Here is a 27740-nt window from a genome sequence, read left to right on the forward strand (position 1 = left end):
AGCTCAGGACACCCCCATCCCGCCTATGCCCCCAGGACGCCCCCTACCCCATAATACGCCCCATCGCTTCCTCTACCCCGAGGAAACCCTTGCCCCGTTACACCTCCCGAGTCCCGAGCCTGTCTGCGCCCCCCGCCCCTTCCCCAGCCCGGCAGGCGCGCCTGTGTCTAGCCCTGGCTGGTGGCGGCGATGGCGGAGCGGGGACGTCAGTGTAAGTGGGCCGGTCCTGGGCTGGGCAGGGCAGAGCCTCCTCCCTCCCTCCCGCTGCAGGGAAGCAGCAGGGTCCGCGCTAAGCTCCCAGCCTTGTGCCTCAGTGAATGGTCCGGGTGCGACTGGGGGGCGGGGGAGCCCGGCCGCCGGGGGGGGGGCAAAGGCAGGGCCCGGGGAGCCGGAGTGAGAGGAGTCCCAGCTCTCCGTGCCGCCTGGCACCGGGGATTACCAGCCCGGGGAGCCTGCAGAGCCGCAGCACTGAAGTTGCAAGGGGCAGGCGGGTAAGTTGGGAAACAATTGGGATCATTTCCATTCATTGCATGTGTCTGCAGCCCTGGCAGAGGGCAGCCTGGCTGCACCACTAGCAAACCAGGGAAGAACTGGGGGTGGGGGCGACTTACGCGGCAAGCTTCCCTGCATGTGGTTTGCTCTAGCCACAAAATAGACATAGTTGGTGGTTGGAGACGGGAGTTTGGGGGCTCACGAGTTCCTGTGTGTGTGGAAACTAGAATGTTGAAAGAGACCTTGAGTGCTCGGTATTGTTGTGCGTGGGTGAGAAAGAGACAGAGAGATACAGCGATCCTGCTAGTTTACAGGCTTTGGTGTATTGGAAACAGCTGCAGCACAAAAAAGTGGAGATCCCACAAACAGGTTTGAGCAGGGGCGATTGAACGAGTTAAAGCCTCTTATAACCTGTGAAACTCCTTAAAACAACAACGACCGGCAAAATTTCTCAACACTTTTCCCTCAAACTTCAGTTCACGGCTTGGCCGGAGGACCCCTTGGCATAAAACTTTACAGCTTCATACTGCTTTGTTGTAAAGCTGTATGTGAGGCTAATGCAGTGTTGCATAGGGCGCTTCTGCTCTGCTCTGCTCGCTGGCTGGCTATAACGACTCTAGTCTAGCCTTGTTGCTAGAGCAGTTCCCCTTCCCTGTGTGATACATAAAGCAAGCAGATAAATCTGCCACTCGCTTTATTGCTCTGCTGCGTGCTGTCTCTCTCCAGTGTGGAAAATGACTCTGAGTACATTGTTTTCCCCTGTGATCCTTTTGGCTGTGTCAGGGGGAAGGAGCCCTTAATGTGGCACATACACTTTTGGTTGGGAATGAAAGGGCTTTCTGCAATAATAACCCAGGCTCTCCAGTATGAACTATTGTGTGTTTTTAAGTTTATGAATGCACAAGTAACAATATGTAAGAAATTATGTATATAGCTGGGGTTTTGGTCACTCACCCCCTAACAAAACATCTTCAAGCTGCTTTTCTTTATCCTGTTATGTTTTTGTGGGTAATACTATGATTAAAGAAAAATCACAGTTCACACAAACTAAATTCACCCAAACAACCATTTGAAGTGTTGAATCATGTGCATTGCTATATGTTAAATAAATGAATTTACTTAAGCATATGTTTTTGATTGTTTTGTACTGCAGTATTTATTAGTTTAGGAACAGTAAAAGCCCGTCTAACAGGATCACAGAAATATAATTGTCAGAGAAAGTGATGAAAATGAGAGAAGTTTCAACTGGGGTGATGGAGAAATGAGGGAGTTACAAAAACAACAATAAGGCTTATCCCCTACCCACGCTCCCCAGGCCTTTTCTGTATTTTTCATGTATCTGTTGTGTTGTTTTACTTACACTCACCAGTCACTGATTGCAACTTCACATACATGCTTTCTTGTCTCAGAGCAACATATTGAGAACTTGATAGAGCAGCCATGAATAAAACCAGACTTTGTCTGATGTTTAATGGTGTGTTGATAACCATGCCCTGTATCAGTATTATCAGGATTCTACTTCTGCCTTGGGCACTCATTTGTAGTCTCAATCCTTTCCCATGCTGTGTTTTAGAAAGCAGAGATTCATATTTCCTTTCAAAGCTCACTTTCTTCCTCACCTCCGATATCTCCCTCCCCTTTGGCTTTCTAGGCTTTGGTTTAAACTAAGCTACAGGAAATGGGGGGTGGGGGGGAAGAAGGGGGAGAAACGGGAGGAAATGGATAAAATATAAATAGCAATAAAAAGTTTGTTACTTTAGTTGTTCAGGAAAAACTTATTAATACATCACATGTATGAAGTGGTGTTATATTCAGTCTTAGTAATTTATACACTTAAAAGCAAACCACAAGGCGGTACTCCGACTCCCTAACACGCACATGCAGCCACATGCATTCACTCATCGTTTCTACTGTAGTGGTAAGTCTTATGTTGGGATGAGGATGAGGGGAAGAAAAAATGGAAAATAGTAATTGCTTTGATCCTTTTTCGAGTTATGGCTTGCTGTCATGGAAATTACATCTGTTGTCCCATAGTATACCAGTGTTTAACTTGTTATGATTTATTAAATGCCTCACCATTGGTTCAGTGAAAACTCTTTGTGTTAGGAACTGCCTTGGTTGTCTGTATTTTGTACTGTTGGTGCTAAACAAAAAATAATACTGTTAAACTAGTCTTTCATTGTTTTGCATACTACAGCACTATAGAGGTTATTTCTTAAATATTTATTACTTCTACAGGAGGATGTATTCTTTCAAAAGTCATCTGTCTTGAGGGATATCAAGAATAAACTGTTCTCACTTATCAACCCTGTATTTTCAGTTGTTTTATTTTTACTGTGTGAGGCACATCAGTATGGAACAGGGTTTCTCTACCCATGGGTTGCGACACAAAACTGGATCACCAGATTGTGTCAAAGGGTCATGTGGGGGGAGGGGAGAGTTGGGCCCTGCTCTTGAAGGGAGTGGGGTAGTTGCAGAGCCCACCCCACACTCAACCTGCAGTGGCAGCTGCTGCAGCTGTGTTCCAGTGGGGCGGTCTGGCTGGGCTTGGCTCCCCAGTACAGGTGTGGCGACCTGGTGCATGAGGATGCACACTGCTCAGGTTTGGACCTGCTGCCCCTCTGTAGAGATGACAGCAGGCCTACCAGGCCAAATTTAAGTGAGTGGCACCGTGACCCGATGCACCGAGTCGCAATGCCACTCCATCATTGACAATTTTTAAATCAAGATTGAATACTTTCTAAAATGATATGCTTTAGGAATTATTTTGGTGAAGTTCTGTGACCTGTGATATACAGGAGGTCAGGGTAGATGACCACAATGATCCCTTCAGGCCTTGGAATCCATGAATCATACAGATTGGGTCCAGCAGAGGGGCTGGTCCAAACCTGAGCAGTGCTGTGACTCCAGAGGTTGCAACATCCGGAGCGGGAAGCTGGGCCCAGGGATTGGGCAGGAGCTGCCACTATAGCACACATGATACATTTATTTAGTACTTATTAAGTTAATGTGTATATATTGTGTAATATTTATTTAGTAAACAGATTTTATTTAGTAAACAGATTTTTTTGCACTATCACTATTTACTGGGTCATGACAGGCCATCAAGATTTACAAATGGGTCCGGAGCCAAAAAAAGTTTGTGAATCTTTGCTATAGAACAGAGGTTCTCAAATTGTGGTCTGCAGACCACCAGTGGTCCGCAAGCTCCATTCAGGTGGTCCGTAGATAGTTCCCTCTACGGTGCGCACATGGGCAGCCCCACATGAGAGGATGAAGGGCCACCCACCTAATTAGTGGAGCCGTGCAGGCGTGGCTCCACTAATTAGGTGCCTGGACCGTGGAGAAGATGCACTTGTAAGGTGAGGTGGTGGCCTTTGGGGGAATAGAGGGTAAGTGGGAGGGAGCAGTGAGGTGAGAAGAGGGGGTGGGGGGAACTTGGGACATGCAGTTCTGCGGCGGCCAGAAAGAGGCGACTTTCCCCAGCTCCAGGGCTGCGACTGCCGGGGGAGAGATGGCCCTCCTTCCCAGCCTCAGCTCTGTGGCTGATGTAATGGGGCAGAGACCCCGTCCTTCCCAGCCCCAGCTCGGGAGCTGCCACAGTGGAGAGGAGAGGGCATATCCATCGCATTAGAAAGGTAAAACTACTGGTATTAAAATATGAGTGTTGTGCTTTTATTTGTAGAACAAAAAAACATTAATTATTAAGGTTTTTTTATGTAGCGCTTTTATCCAAAGTGTTTTACAATAGTTAACTAATAGTACAAACAACATTTGGAAAGATCATTAAGTGGTCTGCTGAGACCCTTAGCAATTTTCAAGTGGTCCGTGGAAAAAAAAAAGTTTGAGAACCATTGCTAGAACATCAGTGAGACCATCGTGTGATGTGTGGAAAGAAAGTCTATTCATTACCCTTTCAAAAAACAAACCCCAACCAAACTAGGTGTTAAATATTTTAACATGTTAATATGCTGCTGAACTGATTTTTGTTGAGATTGTGGAGATATGTAGGCTTTTAATAATAAAGGCAATGCTAACATTTTAAAATTAATTGTAATTTATTAAGTGGATGTAATTGTCTTAATTAATAATACACAATCACTCAAATGAAATGATCGCAGCATTGGTGGTTTTACTATTCAGCTAAGTTTGTGAGTATTTCCATTATAAACTGATGAATATTAGCCTGGATATTCAAGATTTGGGGGAGGGGACTCGTCCAAAACTGTTTCTTTTGGCCATTGCTGGATGACTAAAAATTGATCATCTTAATACCGAAAAGTGGTGGGGAAAATATGTATCCAAACTTACTTAACTTCTTCATCCTTCTGTCTGTCTTATTTGTTTAGATTGTAAGCTCTTTGGAGCAGGGACTTTTCTCACTATATGTATGTACAGTACCAACCGCAACTGAGCCCTGTCTCATTTGGAGCTTATATGTGCTATTATAACTAATAAATTATAAGAGTATGAGTATTTGGTCATCTCTAGTGACTGATCTACGGAAGAGCAAAGCTTTACTGTAACTGTCAGCTAATAGAGCAGATGAGGTGGGTGAGGTAATATATTTATTGGACTAACTACGTCTACACTACGGGACTATTCCGAATTTGCATAAACCGGTTTTGTAAAACAGATTTTATAAAATCGAGTGTGCGCGGCCACACTAAACACATTAAATCGGTGGTGTGCGTCCATGGTCCGAGGCTAGCGTCGATTTCTGGAGCGTTGCACTGTGGGTAGCTATCCCGTAGCTATCCCATAGTTCCCGCAGCCTCCCCCGCCCCTTGGCATTTCCGGGTTGAGATCCCAGTGCCTGATGGGGCAAAAATCATTTTCGCGGGTGGTTCTGGGTACAGCCTCACCCCTCCCTCCCTCCCTGACAGCGGCAGACAACCGTTTCGCGCCTTTTTTGCTTGGTGAACCGTGCAGACGCCATAGCACAGCAAGCATGGACCCTGCTCAGCTCCATACCGCAATCGTGGATGTTTTAAACACCTCGCGCACTCTCGTGCAGTATATGCTGAACCAGGACCTTCGAACCGAGGCGAGTAAGAGGCGGATACGGCAGCGCGGCGATGACAGTGATGAGGACGTGGACACAGAATTATCTCAAACCGCGGGCCCCGGCGCTTTGGAGATCCTGATGGTAATGGGGCAGATTCTATCCATTGAACGCCGATTTTGGGCCCGGGAAACAAGCACTGACTGGTGGGACCGCATTGTGTTGCAGGTGTGGGACGATTCCCAGTGGCTGCGAAACTTTCGCATGCGTAAGGGCACTTTCATGGAACTTTGTGACTTGCTTGCCCTGCCCTGAAACGCCATAATACCAAGATGAGAGCAGCCCTCACAGTAGAGAAGCGAGTGGCGATAGCCCTGTGGAAGCTTGCAACGCCAGACAGCTACCGGTCAGTCGGGAATCAATTTGGAGTTGGAAAATCTACTGTGGGGGCTGCTGTGATGCAAGTAGCCAAAGCAATCACTAAGCTGCTGCTACGAAAGGTTGTGACTCTGGGAAACGTGCAGGCCATAGTGGATAGCTTTGCTGCAATGGGATTCCCTAACTGTGGGGGGGCGATAGATGGAACCCATATCCCTATCTTGGCACCGCAGCACCAGGGCACCCAGTACGTAAACCGGAAGGGGTACTTTTCAATGGTGCTGCAAGCACTGGTGGATCACAAGGGACGTTTCACAAACATCCACGCGGGATGGCCAGGGAGGGTTCATGACGCTCGCGTATTTAGAAGCACTACTCTGTTTAAACGGCTGCAACAAGGGACTTACTTCCCAGACCAGAAAATAACAGTTGGGGATGTTGAAATGCCTGTCGTTATCCTGGGGGACCCAGCCTACCCCTTGATGCCATGGCTCATGAAGCCATACACAGGCAGCCTGGACAGTGGTCAGGATCTGTTCAATTACAGGCTGAGCAAGTGCAGAATGGTGGTGGAATGTGCATTTGGCCGTTTAAAGGCGCGCTGGCGCACATTACTGACTCGCTCAGACCTCAGCCAAACCAATGTCCCCTATGTTATTGCTGCTTGCTGTATTCTCCACAATCTCTGTGAGAGTAAGGGGGAGACCTTTATGGCGGGGTGAGGCTGAGGCAAATCACCTGGCCGCTGATTACGCGCAGCCAGACACCAGGGAGATTAGAAGAGCACACCAGGAAGCGGTGCGCATCAGAGAAGCTTTGAAAACGAGCTTCATCAATGGCCAGGGTACAGTGTGACTGCTGTGTTTGTTGATGAACACCCAACCCCCTTGATTGACTCAGTCCCTGTAAGCAACTCCCCCTCCCCCTTCGAGTACAGCTTACTTATGCAAATAAAGTCACTCATTTAAAAAGCATGAATTCTTTATTGATTCATTATAAAAAGAGGGAGAGAAGTAAGGGTGTGCTTTGGGAGGAGGAAAGGAGGGATGGAGAAGGCCATTAAAAAAATAAAATTCAGAGTAATGACATCCTTCTGGTTGGGCTGTCCACGGGGGTGGAGTGGGCGGGTGCACGGAGCCTCCCCCCACGCGTTCTTACACGTCTGGGTGAGGAGGCTAAGGAACATGGTGAGGGGGGAGGGTGGTTATACAGGGGCTGCAGCGGCACTCTGTGATCCTGCTGCCGTTCCTGAAGCTCCACAAGACGCCGGAGCATGTCAGTTTGATCACGCAGCAGCCCCAGAGTTGCATCCCGCCACCGCTGATCTTCCTGCCGCCACCGCTGATTTTCCTGCCGGTCTTCCTGCCGCCACCTCTCATCTCGGTTGTCCCTCCTGTCCTCACGTTCATCCCTCCTGTCCTCACGTTCACTGGCCTCTTTCCTGTAATTTGAAACCACGTCCTTCCACTCATTCAGATGAGCTCTTTCATTGCGTGTAACTTCCATAATATCCGAGAACATCTCATCTCGCGTCTTCTTTTTCCTCCGCCTTATCTGTGCTAGCCTTTGGGATGGAGGAGGGACGCTTGAAATATTTGCAGCTGCATGAGGGAGATAAATATTTAGAAAGATACATTTTACAGAACAATGGTTATACTCTTTCACAGTGAAAAGCACTATTCACCTTACATAGCACATGTGATTTCCCTACAAGGTCGCATTTTTCATCTTAATAGTGCCTGCTTGCAACTCTTGGGTTACAGATCTCAGACACAGGTCCAGGCATCAGGATTCAGCTTGCATGCGGCCATGGTAAGCCACTGTCTGAGTGATTTACCCCTCCCCCCCAACGCATGGCTAATACCACGCTAGCTCCCTGCTAATCAACAACCTTCCCCCTCCCCCCCACCCACTGCTTGTCCGGTAGCTTGGGGAAGATCGCCTCGCCGGTGACCAAACAGAAAAGATCATCGGCATTTCACTCCTCCCCTCCCCCCGCTTCGCTGCGTGCAGGAAAGTGTTTTTTTTAAGCTGCTGCATTCCACGAACCCAGTAGAAAAATGGCCACCCCCCCTTACTTAAATTCCTGATTTCTAACCAGGTTATCCTGAACGATATCACTTTGCTGAGGATAACAGAACAAGATAAAGAGCGCATGCTTCTTGAATGCCAGCAGTCACCGGGACCATACGCCGCTATGCTTTGCCACGCAATGATACCTGATTACTTGCTACATGCATGGCATGGTAAAGTGTCCTACCATGGTGGGCGGAACAAGGATGCTTTGCCCAGAAACCTTCTGCAAAGGCTTCTGGAGTACCTACAGGAGCGCTTCATCGAGATGTCCCTGGAGGATTTCCTCTCAATCCCCGGACATGTTAACAAACTTTTCTAAGTAACTATACTGTCTGCGAATGCGTCCCAAGTCCTCAGGGCAAATCAATCATTAAAAAAGGCTTGCTTAAAAAACACTGTTTGCTATTTGCAAAGGTACACTCACCAGAGCTCCCTTCCATGGCGTCATTCTCTGGAATAGTTGCTTGTGAGGGCTGGGAGCAGGGTAATTCCGTCAGGGTGATAAAAAGCTCCTGGCTGCTGGGGGTCACGGAGTGCTGTGTGCTCTCTGCGAGGTCTTCCTCCTCTTCTTCATCTTCATCTTCCCCGTCTGACATGGCAGAGATTACAACCCCCACCTCGGAATCCACGGTCAGGGGTGGGGTACTTGTGGCGCAGCCCCCTAAAATTGCATGCAGCTCAGCATAGAAGCGGCATGTTTTTCGACCTGCCCCGGACCTTCCGTTTGCTTCTTTGGTTTTCTGGTAGGCTTGTCTGAGCTCCTTAACTTTCACTCTGCACTGCACGGAGTCCCTGCTGTGGCCTTTATCCGTCATAGACTTAGAAATTCTTTCAAATACTTTTTCATTTCGTCTTTTGGAACGCAGTTCTGTTAGCACTGAATCCTCTCCCCATATAGCGATCAGATCCATTACCTCCCGAGCGGTCCATGCTGGGGCTCTTTTTCGATTCTCAGGAGACTGCATTGTTAACTGTGCTGATGAGCTGTGCGTGGTCACCTGTGATGATGAGCTCTCCACGCTGGGGAAGCAGGAAATGAATTTCAAAAGTTCGCGGGGCTTTTCCTGTCTACCTGGCCAGTGCATCCGAGTTGAGAATGCTGTCCAGAGCGGTCAGTGGTGCACTGTGGGATAGCTCCCGGAGGCCAATACCGTCGATTGCGGCCACACTAACCCTATTCCGATATGTTAATACCGATATTAGCGCTACTCCTCTCGTCGGGCAGGAGTACAGAAACCGATTTAAAGAGCCATTAAAATCGATATAAGGTGCCTCCTAGTGTGGACGGTTGTGGCGTTAAATCGGTTTTAGGCTCCTAAAACCGATTTAAACGCCTAGTGTAGACCAGGCCTTAAAGGCATCCCAGCTAAATACAAGGTGGAATTTTAGTTACTGTTTGAACTAAAGAAGAACACTATCAGTTCATGCTTTTAGCACTGAAGGTCCTAGTTTCAAACCCCCTTGATGACCAAAGTAAGAAGTTGTTGTGTGTGGGTTTTGGTTGTTTCTGTGTGCGAGACAGTTTCCCGTAACTTATTTCACTTTAGCAATGGATTCTTGTTGTCAGTAAAGAGAATAGATTATATATAAAGAATCATGATGTTTGATTTTTATATTGATTCAGCATATAGCAGATAAGCATGTATTAGAAGAAAATTATTGTTATCAGTAACAGAAAAATGTTGGAATATTGTGACATCGGCTATGGCACCCGATGAAAGGGTGGTTCTCGTCACCATTATAACTTGTGCAAGTACAGAATTATTTTAAAATAGACAATACTTGACTGTTTACCCAGTCTGGTGTGGGAGTAGAGAGCTACTGCTGCAGGGGGTGAGGAGTGAGTCCTGTACTGGTGGTAGCTATGGGTCGACCACTAGCTCCATTCCCAGTACCTGGCAAATTTCTAGGCCCCCAGTCCAAGCAGCAGCAAGCTTCTGGGAGTTTTCCCCTCCAGCACCTCAAAACTGGCTCCTTACAAGCGAGGGTGAGGAGGAGGAGGAGGGGGAGTCTTGTGTCTTACATAGGGAAAGCCCAAACAAAGCCATAGGACCACTGCACTGCCCCAGCATCCCCTGGATCCAGAACTATGCAGGGGAAACACCCCCCCCCCCACCCACTAGGACCCATGTGCCTTCTCTCTCCCTAAACGTATGGCATGTGGGAAAGAAACTGTACAGAAGAAGTAGACAAGACCGGATGGACTGATCATATTTCTCCAGATTTTACTAGATTTTCTCTGTGCTGCAGTCACTGACTGTTTTTTGTCTTCCCAACCCCCATCCTCCAAGGGTCTCTTCACTTCAGCTTCATTCCACACTAGCCCCTAATACCATCCTCTGCTCCTTCTTCTCACCCAGTTTGTTCCCCTTACCTCTCTTTCTTTGTTTTTCCTTTTAGCCCCCATCCCATCCCACAGTCATGGAGCTAATATTACATTTTCTGCCATCATATTGATAGCTCTGCTTCTGTGTTGAATCACTTTCCCCTACACTTTGTCTTGACCACTTAGATTTAAAGTTCCTTGGGGCATGGACTGACAACTGCTCCTGTGTTTGTACAGTACCTGGCACAATGGGATCCCAATCTTGGTTGATCCTTAGGCACTACCACAATAGATACAATTAACAAACTGGATCTCTGCCTGACTCAGCTGATTTTTCTGCCACAAGGATAATTAGAGCAACCCAAGAAGCCTCTGCCTCAAACCAAGAAGCAGAGGACAGGGCTGCAATATGGAAAATTAGCATTTTAACAACAAGCATTATGTATCTTCTTTTTAAAAGAACGATAAAACCACTAATTATGGGTCTAATTTACAATTGTACAGAATTTCAGTAGAATTAAAAGTAGCACTACCACCATTCTAAAGATTAATATAAAGGCTGTTTATGTGCCAGAACCAGAGTTCAGGGTTTTATGTGACATCATCTTCAGCAGCTGATGTCATAATACTTAAAGCAAAGTAGAAAGTTGTATTCCCTGCTATTTAAGGTATGAGTAATGTCATTAACAGTTGCTGGGGAAACTGGGCATCCATGCCTCATCAAGTAAAGGAAGGAAAAAGAGATTTGTAATTCCAGTAGAATGTCTCTAATGTGTATATTTATGATTTGCACCTAGGAGGTCATCAACTGTGTTGCTTCATAGATTTGCAGGAGCAGAAGGGACCGTTGTGATCATCTACTGTAAAACATGTTGCTATATAACACCGGCAATAGAACTTCCCCAAAATAATGTCTAGAGCAGATCTTTTAGAAAAAAATCCGATCTTTCACTGCAGTCATCCCTTAACCATCTATTTGTTAAGCTAAATAGACTGAGCTTCTTCAGTCTATCACTATAAGGCATGTTTTCTAATCCTTTAATCACTCTCGTGGCTCTTCTCTGAATCTCTCCAATTTATCAACATCCATCTTGAATTATAGGCATCAGAACTGGACACACAAGTGCTTTTTTAGGCCGAGCACATTGCACATACCAGGGGCTCCTTGTATCCCTCTATTCTCACCACTGTGCGCAACTCTCCCATCGCCCTCTATATCAGGGACTCCCTGTAAACATCTGCTCCCCCAACTCATCCTTCATGCCAGTGGCTCTGTGTGCCCCATTCCTCCCTTCCATGCCAAGGTCCCCAGTCATGTTCCCCATGCTGGGGGCTCTGTGTGTGTGTGTGTGTGTCTCCTTTTTCTTGCCTCTCTAAAGTACCTTTCATTCTTCCAATTTGGAAGGTCAGGTGGATGGCTTGTGTCCTCTTTTCTCTATCCCAGTATGGATCAGGCTTTGGGGAGGCAACGAGCTAGGAGGGAGGAAGCTCCCTCTGCTCTCCCTCTGTTTCCCCCACTGGCTGAGGATGCATCCCACAGTTGTTAAGTGTCTCGCTGCAGAGAGAGCAAAGAGCAACTTTTTAACTGCTAATTGCTCACTGTGCCAGGGGATCTGTGTGCCCCTCCCCCAGTGCCAGGGGATCTGTGTGCCCCCCCCCCTCAGTGCCAGGGGCTCTGTGGGGTCCCTCCATTTCCTGCCTACCGCCATTCTTGTTTCTTTCCTTTCTGTCTGGGAGATAAGTCCTTCTGTATGACAACTTTTATAAATTCAACTGGGAAAAGGGCAGAGGTGAGATCAGGCATGATGTTATGCTAGAAGGTGTTAATGGCTCCATCAACTGGATTTCTGATCTATAAACGATTGCAGACCTGATTATAGCTGATGGGTCTGCTAACCACATTCCAGGGGCAGCGTGTTCCCCATTTTCCCCCTTTTGATTTTCTGATTTTCACCAAAATCAACAGGGTTCTCTCTGTTAATGCCGAGAACATTCCTGAAATTTTGGAATTGATTGGCTGTGGTGTTCAAAAGTTATCACATTACATCCAAACAGAGGAATGTCACTGAGTTGACTATTGGGCTTGGCAAATCATTAAAAAAATTAGAACCCCAAAATTGTAGTGACATCCTATTTCTTTTATCAAATCCGAGGGAACTTTGAAGTCTCATATTAACATGTCACTATTACAAAATACACCACTGAACATTTACTTGAAAGTATGAATTATGATGATGAATAATTTAAACTAGACAGTTCACTTTCTTAGAAATGTATGTCTATTTGGTAATGCCTTATCCTTGCTTTTTCATTGTTTGTTCACCTACTCTCTAATTTGTAAATTACAGCAACTCCGAATGGGTGTCCCAGTCATTAGTCAGTTTTACAATGTATTGTTTTCAGATACATTCATTTTTTAAGTATAGGAATTTTACTGTTGATTTGGGATCTTAAATATTTCTTACAATTTCATTTTGATTAATTTTTAAACAAACTCCTGACTTTTTCACTTGTATTTAGACTTCAGGAGGTCAGATATAGACAATACGCAGATGATTTTTAAGGTTTTTAGGAAGTTACTCGAATGAATCCAAGCCTCAGTCCAATGTATACAGTGCTCCCAAGGTGTTTTCATACAAGGAAGTGCTTCAAGGAAGACCAAACCCACAAAGAAAAAATAAATTGTAAATTTGCTGTGGATGCCAGATAAATGACTACAGGTATACCATAGCAGGTCCTAGTTTTGAAAATATGAATATTTGCTGTTTTGTTTCACATTGAAGATATTTTAAAGGGGATAGTGATGGTGTTTGAGACTGGTCAGTCTTGACCATATGATTCTAAAAATTGACCCCATTGGTAAGTTTACACTTCTCTGTGGAAAGCAAAGGCTTGGAGGATAAATTTGGGGAGAGGCTTCCCCAATTTTCCTTATCTTCTTTTGTCAGTAGTCACAATGTCTTTTCCAGCTTAAAGCTTCATAATGATCTTGGATATCAGTTTTTGGAAGAAACCAAAAGGTTTGGACATGTTTGTGTGTACAGAGTTATACAGTGAAATTTGTTACTATTTACTTTTATTTATATGGTTTTTGAATTATTCCTCTTATTTTTTTTGAAGAGTGAAAACTAAACAAAAAGCAATATGCATAATCCTGGGAGAAACATCCTGCTGTGTAGCAACCTGCTGCCAAATCAGATATAGCCCCCTGACAAATGAACACAGGAGACATCAGCTTTCCCCCTCATTTCAAATTATTTTGCTGACAGTACTATCCTGTCATCTGACAGATTGGAAGCATTGTTGGAGTCTTGTCTTATCTGTAATAGCTATAATTGCCTTATTTTTATGTGAGATCAATACAGTTCATGAATATCTTTTTTACTACCACCTGACACATTACATGTTTCATATTTATGTATAGTTTGATAATTCAGTCAATAAGACTACTGATGGTCTGTTCCAGATAAATAATACCAATAATTAAAAAAATCCAATTTAGTGGATTTCCAGTCTAATAGCATGATGAATTAAGTTGCATTGTAAAGTCTTGGCCCCTTTCACCTTGAAAGAGTACCTCTGATTCCATGCATTTCTTTAGCTCTTCTGTTAAGGCATTTTTTCGTATTTAAAAATAAACAATTTCTTGTGAGCTTAGTGATTGTAACCCTATTTTTTGTGCCAGACAGATGCAATTCAGGCCTAGTATGAACAAAATGGTACAGTGGTTTATCTAAAGTTGTGTTTGGAAACTACTTCAGTTTCTCTATGTAGACAAGGCCTTGGACAGCTGTCTTGGACAAATTTCATCACACAGCTTCCAAACCTGTTCTGTAGAGATCAGCTCTAAGGTGGGAGGATAATTTAGTCTTCATATTTAATCCTTCTGCAGAGATTGCTGATAGGGATGCCAATTAGTGCCATTTGTGATTGCAGCTTTTATAATATTTGTTTTCTAGGCAACAAAGTTGCTCTTAGAGCCAACTCATTTTACATATGTCAATGAATTGCTATTAGCAGGGATCATTTCTAAGGAACATTAGAAATAGTGAGTCTTTTGAAAAACTCTCCTGTCCCAAAAAGCAAGCAATCAAACACTATCAAATTTGCTGAAGTGCAAGTGGTTTGGTAACGCAGTTTGCAATTCTTCATTCAGAACACCTGTCTTCAGGTGATGGCAGTACACCAGAGATAATCTTTGGTTTTTATACTTTGGCTGTTAGCACATAAACAGTCTGTGCAAGATAATAATTTGGGGGAAGGATGTGTGCAAGGAAAAAGACATTATAAGCATAGAGGTTGTAGTTTGTTATAACTACGTTTGTTTGTTGAGAGGTCTTTTCAGATGGGCAGAAGGAATTTTTTCTTCTAAAATCTGTTAGGTCTGAGGTTTAACAAAGAGCAATCCTTGCGTCAGAAGTTTCACATGATGGTTCTTTAAATGCCATGAAATACAATACGTTTGCACTTCACACGTAATTAGTTATTATGGCTTTTATGAGTAATGCCTACTGAGGTTGTCTAATTTCATTCAAGCTCTGTCAGTGTGGCATTTGTGTAAGGTGTTTCCCCCGATAAAATTAATTTCTTTCTGGCAGCAGGCAAGGCAATCGGTAATCTGAAATTAACTCTATCTAGTAACACTTGCCCTTCAATTGTGCACAGAAAATATTTGGAATAATTTAATATTTACAAGAAAATTCTTGTATGAAAAATTGAATTATTGAAACCGGATTTTCATTGTGTTCCAAATGTGGCAACTCATTCTCTTGGTTTTTTAATATGTTGAGAATAATAGGGCATACTCGGATTTTGAATGCACATTTCAAGTCAGACTTCGGGGGGTTTCTTCTAGAGGTATATAAATAGAACACTTAAGTTCTGTTCTCACTGTTATGATCTCAGCCTAGTCTGTAGGCCAAATTCAACAATGTAATTGAATTATAGTTTTATGCTCAATAGAAAAACGTATACAGTTCTGTATGGTTTTGTGGATTTTATCTTTCAGTAACATTCTTACTGCAATGTCCTCAGTGCAGTGGCTCTCTGGTATGGCTTACCTTACAGAAGTTAATGATAGGGGTGTTGGAACAATTTTTATTGTGGGGGTGCTGAGAGCCATTGAACCAAACTGTAAAGCTTGTATGTAATGGAAACTAGTTCAAGCAGCACCCCCAGCATCCCTAGTTCCAGCACCTATAATGAAGGCATCTATTTGTTCTGTTCAGTTTAGATATTTGGGCTCACAAGGGGCATAGTACACTAAGGGTATGTCCAGACTACCCGCTGTATTAGCGGGTAGTGATCGATTTATCGGGGATCGATATATTGCGTCTCATCTAGACGCGATATATCGATGCCCGAACGCGCTCCCATCAACTCCGGAACTCCACCAGAGTGAGCGGCGGTAGTGGAGTCAACGGGGGAGCCGCGGCCTTCGATCCCGCACCGTGAGGACGGGAGGTAAGTTGAAATAAGATACGTCAACTTCAGCTACAGTATTCCCGTAGCTGAAGTTGCATATCTTACACTGACCTCCCCCCCAGTGTAGACCAGGCCTAAGACAGTTGGAATGCAAACTTTCCCAATGGTCACCCAACTGATTGCTCTGTGAGGTGCGAGGTAATTTAGCAGAGGCTGCCATTTTTGCTGTAGTGTGTATGGTGTTTTATGCTGTGTATACACATATATCTAATCATTAGTCATAACTGTAACTGCATAAAGTTAGCACAATTGCCTTCATCCAGTGCTTAACAGCTAGATGACACAAACAGAATTACACAATAGCTCTGACAGCTGGAAGTAGAGCTTGCCTTTCATTTTAGCAAAATGTGGAGACCTAGAACTGAGCTCAGGGCAAGACTGGAACATGGCTGGGTAAAGGTGGCTTAGAGCTACCCTTGTACTCTTCTGCTGATCTGGGGGCCAACAAAACCCAGTCCAGTCACACAATGAAGCATCCTTAGGGATGTTCTCACTTAAACTTGGTTACTTGTGTATCAAAAGGATTTGTTCCAGCAGCTGTGGGTCACAAGACCAGTGTTTCCCTACCTTTTCTGGTTTAAGAGGACTTGGAACGGGGATGGGGATCCCAAGTTGCAAAGCAAGTGCAGCTTGTGCCTTGAGAATCTGCAGGCCTGCTTGTATCATCAGTCAGAGTGAGAAATTGCTAATTCATATCCAATCTTTTTAGTATTTTAGGCTTAGTTTGCGGTTTTGTTTGTTTACTAGGCAATCTGCTTTGATCTGTTTGCTATCACTTATAGTCACTTAAAATCTATGTGTTGTAGTTTAATAAACTTGTTTTATGTTTTAATCTAAACCAGTGTGCCTTTGACTTTTTGACTGAAATGTCTGGGGAAAATCTTAGCTTGGTTAACACAAGTGCATTGTGCATATTCCTCTCCATATTGAGGGAGAGGTGAACTGAATAATAAATTCATGCTGGTCGAGGTTTTGGCCAGGGCAGGATGGTACAGCTCTGTGGTCTTAGGCTGGGGAGCTGGGGGTTATTTTGGCTGTAGCCTCTCTGTTGTTGGCTCATCCCAAAGCCTGCATGCACCTGCAGCTTGGTGTGTCCCTGCCTGTGTGAATGCTGTTGGGAGCGTAGGACTGGCAGCAGTCTATAGCCTGTCAAAGCAGCACAGTGCTGAGAGTGAGTCCAGGTTCGTGAGTCAGAGGGCTCAGAGGTACCCCAGTTCCAGGTGGCATCTCAGGGGCAAACCTGTCACAACAAGTTTCCATTGATCTGAAAGATTGCATAGTCTCTACTGGCATTGCCCATAATAGGAATAAGATGTCTCTCTCAAAATGGTAGAAACCTCTTAGGTGGGACTGCAGTCCTTTACATCATTTTGGGTGGTTTTATAATATGAACAGAAGTACAAACTTCACTCAGAATTATAAAAAAAAATTGTAATAGTAAAAACTACACCATGCAAATAAAACAGTAGCATTAGTTTAACACTGGTTGAGAAACGAAGCAATCAAAAGTTACAAAATGTGCAGCGTTAAGGTTACAAAGACAACCTTAACTCTGATTCTTACTCATATACTTCCAAATGTGACCAGTGCTTATGGGCATTTCCCTATGTGGTCTTTTTGTACTCGAGATACTTTCTTGAATCATTGTGTGATGGAAGATAATAATCGACAGACCTAATTACAAATTCTGTAGGGATTTATGCTGTAGAGAAGTACCACCAAATGATATACCGTAGTTTGTCTGTTTAAACAATGCTATCTGGTAATCTGCTTTGCTTCTTAATTCCTTCTAGGCAACATGGACCCATCTGGCATGAGTTTGTGTGTGTGTGTGTGCGTGCGTGTGCGCATAAGATCTTGGTCTTGAGAATGAGTGATCAACTTTAGTGTTTGAAGCGGGAGGCATGAGCATTTATTGAATTGCCTATATAGCTTAAAAGCCCAAAATAATGAATTCTAATCTCATTAGAGATTAAATATAATTTAATATTAATTTAATATGTTTAAAAGGTGCTTATTTAACAGCCCTGGTAATTGAAGTCGTGTTTATCTAAAGAACTGGAAAAGCACAGGAGCAGCAGTGTTTTTCTATCAACATGACTCAACCTTGCTGTGAAAGGACTATCTCTAGGGATGAAAGGATAGTTCAGTCTCCTTAGCCTCTCTTGAGTTAGCAAACAAGCATGTCAATTATGTTACTGGTTTCTGTGGTGGGGATACTTGTGCATTGAAGACTACACAGTAACAACAATGCTCATTTCACCAACAGCTGTTTAGCTATTAGTAATTTTCAGGGCTAGATTTGAACTAGCAACCCAGAGGTGTAAGGCTCTGTGTTTCATTACCAGTTGTCCCTTGAGGCATCCAGCCTCCACCCTTTATTTTCTTTTAAGCAATTCCATTCCTAATTATAGCCTTAAATTTAAAAAATAATCTTGACAATGGCTGGCTATAGCTTTCAAGACAAAATTTAAATCAAAGTTGACTACAAGTAAAGAAGAGAGACAGCTGGAACTGATGCTTTTCACGGAGATTCTGTTTACGGGGTAAGAGAGAAGGACACATTACCAGATGGGGAATCCTAGTGCAAAATACCTTTCTCAGCATGTAGATCACTTGCTTTAATCCAGCCATGAAAGTCAAAGAGCTATAATCTGGGTTTGAACAAATGTACCTGATTGCTAGATTAGGGTAGATTAGGGGAAGCGGTCCCCCCAAGAGTTTTGGGGTAATCCTCTGTAGAGATGCCTACCCTCTTTCCTCTTCAGGTACTTCCAGCGGATTCCTAATAGTGAGCTGTTGGACTCCATCTTTCTCTGTTTCAGTTGCTCAAATACCACAGTGATGAGAGTCATATTTGAAGCTGAAGAGAAAAAGATGATTTTGTATTTCAGATAAAATACAGCTTGGTTAATTAAACTTTATCAAAATCTCCCTGTAGTTTTATTTGGATAGGGTATTTTTCATTTCCTGCCCAAAACTGCTATATAGTATTGCTATTTTAAATAGCTGGCTGTATTCCACCCCAGAGATAATTGCATTTCAGTGGTGCTAAAGTGATCATATATAACTCATAGCTGTCTTGCGTGCACACTGAGACTTATTTAATAATTTTTTTATAAAGCACTTTCAGATTTTTGTGCTAAACAAGTACATTTTATTATGTATTAAAGGGTGAAACCACTGAACTATTGAGAGTTTGAGCGTATCCTTTTAATACTGAGATGGGGGAGTTACTCAAAGGGGACATCCAGTATTGTTGTCAGTTTGTATTTAAATTGCCAGAGATAATATCCTACTGATGCCAACTTATAAAATACAGATTTCAGTGAGGAAAACTGTAATTTTGTGCATCTCTCTTTGAATTGTTAAGGTTGCAAGAATCAATCTGTTTAGAGTTAAGGATTCAGGGTAATGTCGGCAAAAAGTTGTACTTTATGAGCCAAATGCCTCCGAATCATTTTCTTTATAATTTAAGACAGAAGTACTTGTAACAAAAAAACCCCAACCCCATGAACATTTGTCTGTCTCCTGCCAGTTGGCATCAGCTGAAAATTATGTTTCGTTTCAGCCATACTAAACTCCAAAAGAAATAATGCAAGTTGTCTCATTAAGAAAATGTCATTATGCTTATAATCCTGACATGGTTGTGTTAATTTATATTCTCCATCCCTTGTGTGAAATCTTATTTAATATGGAAGTCTCTCCTCTTTTATTTTGTCCCCCTTCTTACATTTCAGATATTTCTTAATTCATTTTCATGTCAGTATATATATGTGGAATTCTCTGAAGTTCAACCCTACAGAGCAATGACAAAGTCTCTCACATACCTGTGTTGTGGTGGGGAGGTGGAATATGGAGAGTAGTGCATTGTGTCAGTGCTACTACTGCAGAGGTGTATTTGCTGGATTCATTTAAGTTGCATGCACACTTTGTTTCTCTATCATACATGAGTTTACTTTGCTTGTGGCCTCTTTAGCAGCTGTGGAAATTAAACTCTAGCTTATTAGAACAATAGGCTATTTACAGCTTTCTTAACATCCGAAAGCCTCCTCTACTTCTGAATTACCAAATAAACAGGTGTTTGCGGTGTAGTTGTAGCAGTGTTGGTCCCAAGATATTAGAGAGAAAAGGTGGGTGAAGTAATATCTTTTATTGGACCAACTTCTCTTGGTGAAAGAGGCAAGTTTTTGAGCTACACAGAGCTGATCTAAATGAGAGTACTGAAGTATGTCACCAGGAGCAGTTCAGTTTAGTGCTGCTGATTCTATTTTTTAATGTGGATTTTTTTTAATGTTGTAGTTACATGCAGCCATAGAGGTCAAGGTGACTGAGTGATATAGTGTAGTTTCGCTGTGAATACTTTTTAGAAATGAGCACCTTGATGTTTTAGAACTTTTCTAATGAAAGGAGTTGTACGGCAGAGTTATATTGTACAAATCAGCTGTAGTAAACTGAGTCCAAATGAAGAGCTACACACAATATTCTAAGCTCTGGATGGTTATCTACTAGATGTTGCTAACAGATGTGGTACTGCAGTGCTACACAGCAGCATCCCCTTGCCTTTACTAGTTAGCAAAGATGGTTACCAGCTCTACTGTACCATCTGCTGCTTTGCAAGTTGACAAAGACGGTTACCAGTCATACTGTACTTTCTGCTGCTGTCATGGGTGCTCCTGTCCGGCCTCGGTGAGGTCGGTCGAGGGCGCCTGGACAAAAATGGGAATGAGTCCCCAGGTCATTCTCTTCTTTAAGTTTTGTCTAATGGAGAGTCAGTCCTGCCTAGAATATCAGGCAAGCCTACTAAAGAACCAGAGAGGCAAATGGCTGCTCTGGGTCAGAGCCCCAGACATCCCGCAGAAATGATGAGCTGCATGCCATTCTAGGGGGTGCCCCTGCAACAACCCCACCCGTTGCTTCCCTCCTCTCCCAACCCTCCTGGGCTACCGTGGCAGTTATCCCCCCATTTGTGTGATGAAGTAATGAAGAATGCATGAATAAGAAACAACACTGACTTTATTGCCTCTGCAAGCAGAGATCAAAGAGGGGAGGGGAAGGCGGTTGGCTTACAGCGAAGTAGCGTGAACCACCATTCTGCACTTACTCAGCCTATAGCTGAAAATGGGAATCTGTGACAAGCACTAGGATAGAAGCACAGGCAGGACTGAATCTCCATTTGTGTGTGGGCCTTTGGTTGACACTGGTAAAATACAAAATGTCCCAGGATATGTTTGTTGGGGGACAGTTCTAAACGGCAGTTTAATTTTTTTTATTTGCAACAAAGTGTAGAGGTCTAAGTATCTGATTGTGATCCTTGGTAGCAAGGGGTAGGCGCGACCGCACGGTGCTGCTGACTGGGAGAGCAGCCTGAGGCAGAAGCCTCCAGCTGACATGATATTCCAGGCAGGACTGAATCTCCATTAGACAAAACTTAAAGAAGAGAATGACCTGGAGTCATTCCCATTTTTGCCCAGGAGCCCCCGGCCGACCTCACTGAGGCCAGCCAGGAGCACTCACGAGACGACGATGATGGATATCAGTCATACTGTACCGTCTGCCATCCGCAAGGCAAGGGAAGGGAAGGGGATGTTGCTGTTTAGCGCTGCAGCACCACGTCTGCCAGCAGCATCCAGTAGACATACGGTGACATTGAAAAAAGGCGAGAAATGATTTTTTTCCCTTTGCTTTCATAGGTGGCGGGGGGGGGCTGACGACATATACCCTGAACCACCTGTGACAATCTTTTTGACCCTTCAGGCTTTGGAAGCTCAGCCATGAATTCAAATGGTTTTCGGAGAGTGCGGGAACTGTGGGATAGCTACAGTTGTCCCTCCGTGAGCATCCATTTGATTCTTTGGCTTTCTGGTACGCTTGTCTCAGCTCCTTAAGTTTCATGCAGCTGAGACCCTGTTGTGGCCTCTGTCCATCATAGCCTTGGAGATTTTTTCAAATGTTTTGGCATTTCGTCTATTGGAACGGAGTTCTGATATAACGGACTCATCTCCCCACACAGAGATCAGATTCACTATCTCCCGTACAGTCCATGCTGGAGCTCTTTTTTGATTCCAGGACTGCATGGTCAGCTGTGCTGATCAGCTCTCCACGCTGGGCAAACAGGAAATGAAATTCAAAAGTTCGCGGGGCTTTTCCTGTCTACCTGGCCAGTGCATCCGAGTTCAGATTGCTGTCCAAAGCGGTCACAATGGTGCACTGTGGGATAGCTCCCGGAGGCCAATACCGTCAAATTGCAGCCACACTAACCCTAATTCGAAATGACAATACCAATTTCAGCACTACTCCCTCATCGGGGAGGAGTACAGATATCAATATTAAGAGCCCTTTATATTGAAATAAAGGGCTTCGTTATGTGGACGGGTGCAGGGTTAATTCGGTTTAACGCTGCTAAATTCGAGATAAACTCGTAGTGTAGACCAGGCCTTAGTGTTTGTGGTGCCACACCTTTCCTTAAAACTTCCTGTAGCAGCGACCTATTCTGCAGCTGAACTCTATGAGACACTCTCTACTTAACAGCTTTGAAGGTGAAAAAGGGACCACTAACAGAAAAGGGATACTGAGGTGAGGTCTTTACTAACACCTTCTCTTCATGAAAATGATTCACAAATAGATAATGTTCTGATATATGGCCAAAATTTGAATTATGATTTACATGGCAAATGTCTTATTTTCAAAGAATCACAAAATACTGGGGTTTCCTCCTGTAGACTGTGCCTTAGGGCTGGCCTACACTGGGTGTGGGGGGGAGATTGATCTAAGATACGCAACTTTAGCTACGCTATTCGACTGCCGCGGCTCCCCTGTCGATTCCACGTACTCCTCTTGCTGAGATGGAATACGGGCGTCGATTCGGGGATCGATTTATCACATCTAGACGAGACACGATAAATCGATCCCTGATCGATTACTACCCGCCAATACGGCGGGTAATGTAGGTGTGGCCTAAGTGTTAATAGTCTGGCACTAAGTTCTTCTCCAGTCCATATTAAGATTTTCTAAAGATGTCAGCAACTCTCTTGAATTCACATGAGTTTTCAGAATACTCTGGAAGCATAATTCAGCTCTGGACACGTTAACACATCTTCCTTTTGAGAGCTCTTCACTCTGTATCCTTATTAGGGCTGTTGATTAATCACAGTTAACTCATGCGATTAACTAAAAAAAAGTAAGTATCAGAGGGGTAGCCGTGTTAGTCTGGATCTGTAAAAACAGCAAAGAGTCCTGTGGCACCTTATAGACTAACAGATGTATTGGAGCATGAGCTTTCGTGGGTGAATACCCACTTCGTCGGATGCATGTAGACTGACAAAGTGGGTATTCACCCATGAAAGCTCATGCTCCAATACATTTGTTAGTCTATAAGGTGCCACAGGACTCTTTGCTGCTTTTAACAAAAAATTAATTGCGATTAAAAAAATTAATCATTGTTCAACAGTAGAATACCAATTGAAATGTATTAAATATTTTTCAATGTTTTTCTACATTTTCAGATATATTGATTTCAATTACAACACAGAATACAAAGTGTACAGTGCTCACTTTATATTTTTGATTACAAATATTTGCACTGTAAACATTATATAGAAATAGTATTTTTCAATTCACCTCATACAACTACTGAAGTGCAATCTTTTTAGCATGAAAGTGCAATTTACAAACGTAGATTATTTTTTTTACATAACTGCACTCAAAAAACAAAACAATATGATACTTTAGAGCCTACAAGTCCACTCAGTCCTACTTCTTGTTCAGCCAATCACTAAGACAAACAAGTTGGTTTACATTTACGGGACATAATGCTGCCCGCAGCTTATTTATAATGTCACCTGAAAGTGAGAACAGGTCTTTGTAGCTAGCATTGCAAGATATTTACATGCCAGATATGCTAAACATTTGTGTGCCTCTTCATGCTTTGGCCACCATTCCAGTGGGCATGCTTATGATGCTCGTTAAAAAAAATGCATTAATTAAATTTGTGATTGAAATCCTTGGGGGAGAATTGTATGTCTCCTGTTTTGTTTTACCCATATTCTGTCATATATTTCATGTTATAGCAATCTCAGATGATGACCCAGCACATGTTGTTCGTTTTAAGAACACTTTCACTGCAGATCTGACAAAAGGCAAAGAAGGTACCAGTATGAGATTTCTAAAGATAGCTACAGCACTCGACCCCAGGTTTAAGAATCTGAAGTGCCTTCCAAAATCTAAGAGGGATGAGGTGTAGAGCCTGCTTTCAGAAGTCTTAGAAGAGCAACACTTCGATGCGGAAACTACAGAACCTGAACCACCAGAAAAGAAAATCAGCCTTCTGCTGGTGGCATCTGAATCAGATAATGAAAATGAACATGTGTTGGTCTGCACTGCTTTTGATTGTTATCGAGGAGAACCTGTCATCAGCATGGACGCATGTCCCCTGGAATGGTGGTTGAAGAATGAAGGGACATATGCATCTTTAGCGCATCTGGCACATAAATACCTTGAGATGCTGGCTGCAACAGTGCCACAAGAAGCACCTGTTCTCACTTTCAGGTGATGTTGTAAACAAGAATTGGGAGCATTATCTTTTGCAAATGTTTTGTCTGAGCGATTGGCTGAACAAGAAGTAGGCCTGAGTGGACTTGCAGGCTCTAAAATTTTACATTTTATTATTTTTAATGGAGTTTTTTGTACATATTTCTACATTTGTAAGTTCAACATTCATAATGAAGAGATTGCACTACAGTACTTGTATTAGGTGAATTGAAAAATATTTCTTTTGAATTTTACAGTGCAAATATTTGTAATAAAAATAAATATAAAGTGAGCACGGTACACTTTGTATTCTGTGGTAATTGAAATCAGTATATTTAAAAATGTAGAAAACATCCAAAAATATTTAAATAAATGTTTTTTGGTTTTTTTTAATCGCTTGTCAGCCCTAGTATCAATTCATGTATGTAACATGTAAGGATAGGGAAACAATTTAAAAAAAAAACTCCAAAAACAATTGGGAAACAAATCTGGTGCTTTTTGAAAAATAGAAAAAAATAAATTACTCAGTTTAGGAGGGTCAGTATGGTGGACCAAAGAAACAAGTATGAGGTGAAAAGGAAAATCTTTCTCTCAATCATGCCCTGGTTCATCATGGATTTTTACAACCCATGCAGCAGGAATTTGATTATGAACATAATTTGTAAATGGGAGTTTAACTGACCGGGCTACTACACTCCAAAACATTGTTTTGTCTTGGAGTGCAGTTATGTAACAACAAAAAATGTACATTTGTAAGTTGCACTTTCACGACAAAGAGATTGCACTACTGTACTTGTATTAGGTGAATTGAAGAATACTATTTCTTTTGTTTATCATTTTTACAGTGCAAATCTTTGTAATTAAAAATATACATTTTGATTTCAATTACAACACAGAATACAATACATATGAAAATGCAGAAAAACATCCAAAATATTTAATGAATTAATTGGTATTCTGCTGTTTAACAGTGTGATTAAAACCGCGATTAATTTTTGTGAGTTAATTGCATGTGTTAACTGCGATACTTTAAGTATGTTTCAGCTTGAAGTTTCCTATGTGATTGGTTTTCGAGAGAATTAAGTTAATTAAGCTAAATCAAATTCAGGGGACTTCAATTTTGAATGATAGTGTACACATAAGGGTTTAATTAAGTTTACCTAATCCACTTTAAATTCACACTAGTAGTTAATTTGGATTAATTTTCCTGAGTGTCCCAGTGTAGATAAAATTTTAGCCTACAATTGACAATTCTGATCTTGTCTGTAAAACCTCAGAATGGAGAAAACCCATGGTTATTCAGAGAAGAGACAGTTAAGATAAAATTTTTGTTTGTTTTTAAAAATAAACATGGCTAATTAAATAAGCATGGTTAATAAAAAATAGCTTAAAAGATCACCTACATTAAATAATAAAGAATAAGCAATCACTTCCATGACACTTTGCAGGCATTAATTATTTTTTCACAACAATCCTGTGTGAAAAGTATTGTTATAGAGCAGTGTTTCCCAAACTTGGGACGCCGCTTGTGTAGGGAAAGCCCCTGGCGGGCCGGGCCGGTTTGTTTACCTGCCGCGTCCGTAGGTTCGGCCTATCGCGGCTTCCACTGGCCGCGGTTGGCTGCTCTAGGCCAATGGGAGCTGCTGGAAGCGGCGTGGGCCGAGGGACGTACTGGCCTTTTAAATGAAGCTTCTTAAACATTTAAAAAACCTTATTTACTTTACATACAACAATAGTTTAGTTATATATTATAGACTTGTAGAAAGAGACCTTCTAAAAATGTTAAAATGTATTACTGGAACACGAAACCTTAAATTAGAGTGAATAAATGAAGACTCGGCACACCACTTCTGAAAGGTTGCTGACCCCTGATATAGTCCTATATATGTTGTTTAATATATTCACATTTAACAGATTGTTTTTGTGTTTTGAACATTAAGTGAGAGGAACTCAAAATTTGAATGTGGTATTTGAGTGGTATGTATTTCACAGTGTAAGATGTCTTATTTTTTACATTGTGTTTATACTGTCCCTTACTTTCTTTTCTTTGCATAGAAAAGCAGGGTTTTCAGAAGATAAACTAGGACTTGGAGTTTATACATTCTTTACATAAATACTTTATTTGAGCTTTCTGAAAGTGTACTAAAATAAATATTTAAAAAGAAAAATTGTTGTGTACGGGTATGTTCAGCCCAGATGTGTCTATGCCACAGATGCTGTTCCATTTCCTGAGGGGCTCCCATAGTACCATAGTGGGTTTGTGGTGAGTTCAGCTTCATGCAGTGGCCTGCCTCCCTTTTGAAAAAAATCATAAAAGGGCAATATAGTTGCATTGTCACTCCCTAGCTGTCAGCCAGATAGACAAGAGTGGCCATTTGATCAAAGATTTCAGGCCCTCTTCTTCTCTGGGTAACACGAAGGAATAAACATGCCCTTTCATCATGAGTCCATCAGTTTCTCCACTTTTCTTCCACTTCAGCCTGTGTATGTCTGTTCAGGCTGTGGTGGGGCTCCCCAGGTACCAGGAGGTAGTATGTCTGTCAACACCCACTACCCATCTGTGCCATTGACTGGGAATGGGGAGATCTCAGCAATCCTAAGCCATTATTTTTAAGTTCTAAGAACAAGCAATGAACAAATGACTGGATTGAGTATTGATCTGTTTTTCACCTCATTGGAGCTAAAGTGGCTTATGACAGGCAGCTCTCAGTCTTGAAATGCTTTGCAAGGAAGAGAGAGACTGATCCAGAATTGGAGGTACCGTAGTGCTTGGGTTAGTTGACTAGCATATATATTCCGCCTTTGAGCCACTGTGCCACTGCTTGCCAAGTGCCTCCTTTTATTTTTCTGGCCTTGTGTGGCAATCTAAGCTTTTCTCTGAACAGGCTTACTGCTTCATACTTGTCATATGGGACCTGGGGGTGGGATTGTGTAGGCCCAGGAGTCTGCATATATAAATTTTTCTGGATAGGACCCATAGTGTTGTTGAGATCTGTTATTTATTATGTCCTCTTAAAACTTGGAAGCTAAACTTCTTTTTGTAATGATTTGGTCTTTTCCATATGTTTAAACTATTTGCTCTTTCTAGTGGGAAGCCATTTCGGGTTCCTTTTATTTACTTCAATCTGTGTACCAGTATTACTGTTCAGCTCAGTTCGAAGAATGGTGTAGGGTTGCCAACTTTCCAATTTCTCAAAATTGACCACTACAGCTATGGTCAACATTTTTGGTGCTGAAACTAGGGGTGTGGGGGGTGCTGCAGCACCTCCTGGCTTGAAGTGGTTTCCATTATATACAGGGTTTACAATTTGGTTCAATGGCTCTCAGCACCCCCACTATACAAATTGTTTTAGCGCCTCTGTTTGAGACTGAAGGGGACGGTGTCTCCTGCTCAATTGAGCAGGGGCTCTGAGGTAAAGATTTCACAGGGAACTATGGGGGCAGAAAGTA

At 42.8% G+C, this 27740-nt stretch overlaps 1 protein-coding gene across 6 annotated transcripts in view; it reads left to right on the plus strand.

The window, feature by feature from the left end:
• The first annotated feature begins 373 nt into the window (after positions 1–373).
• Positions 374–27740, plus strand: part of LHFPL2 (LHFPL tetraspan subfamily member 2) — a 232234-nt gene continuing 204867 nt past the window's right edge. For 3 of the 6 annotated variants that reach the window (XM_045021817.1, XM_045021814.1, XM_045021819.1), the window contains exon 1: positions 374–491. The gene's annotated coding sequence lies outside the window, so the exon portion shown is untranslated. The remainder of the gene's footprint in view (positions 492–27740) is intronic. The other 3 variants (XM_045021818.1, XM_045021816.1, XM_045021815.1) reach the window with 2 other exon arrangements.

This window comes from Mauremys mutica, chromosome 6, assembly GCF_020497125.1.
Source record: "Mauremys mutica isolate MM-2020 ecotype Southern chromosome 6, ASM2049712v1, whole genome shotgun sequence".
Classification (NCBI taxonomy): domain Eukaryota; kingdom Metazoa; phylum Chordata; order Testudines; family Geoemydidae; genus Mauremys; species Mauremys mutica.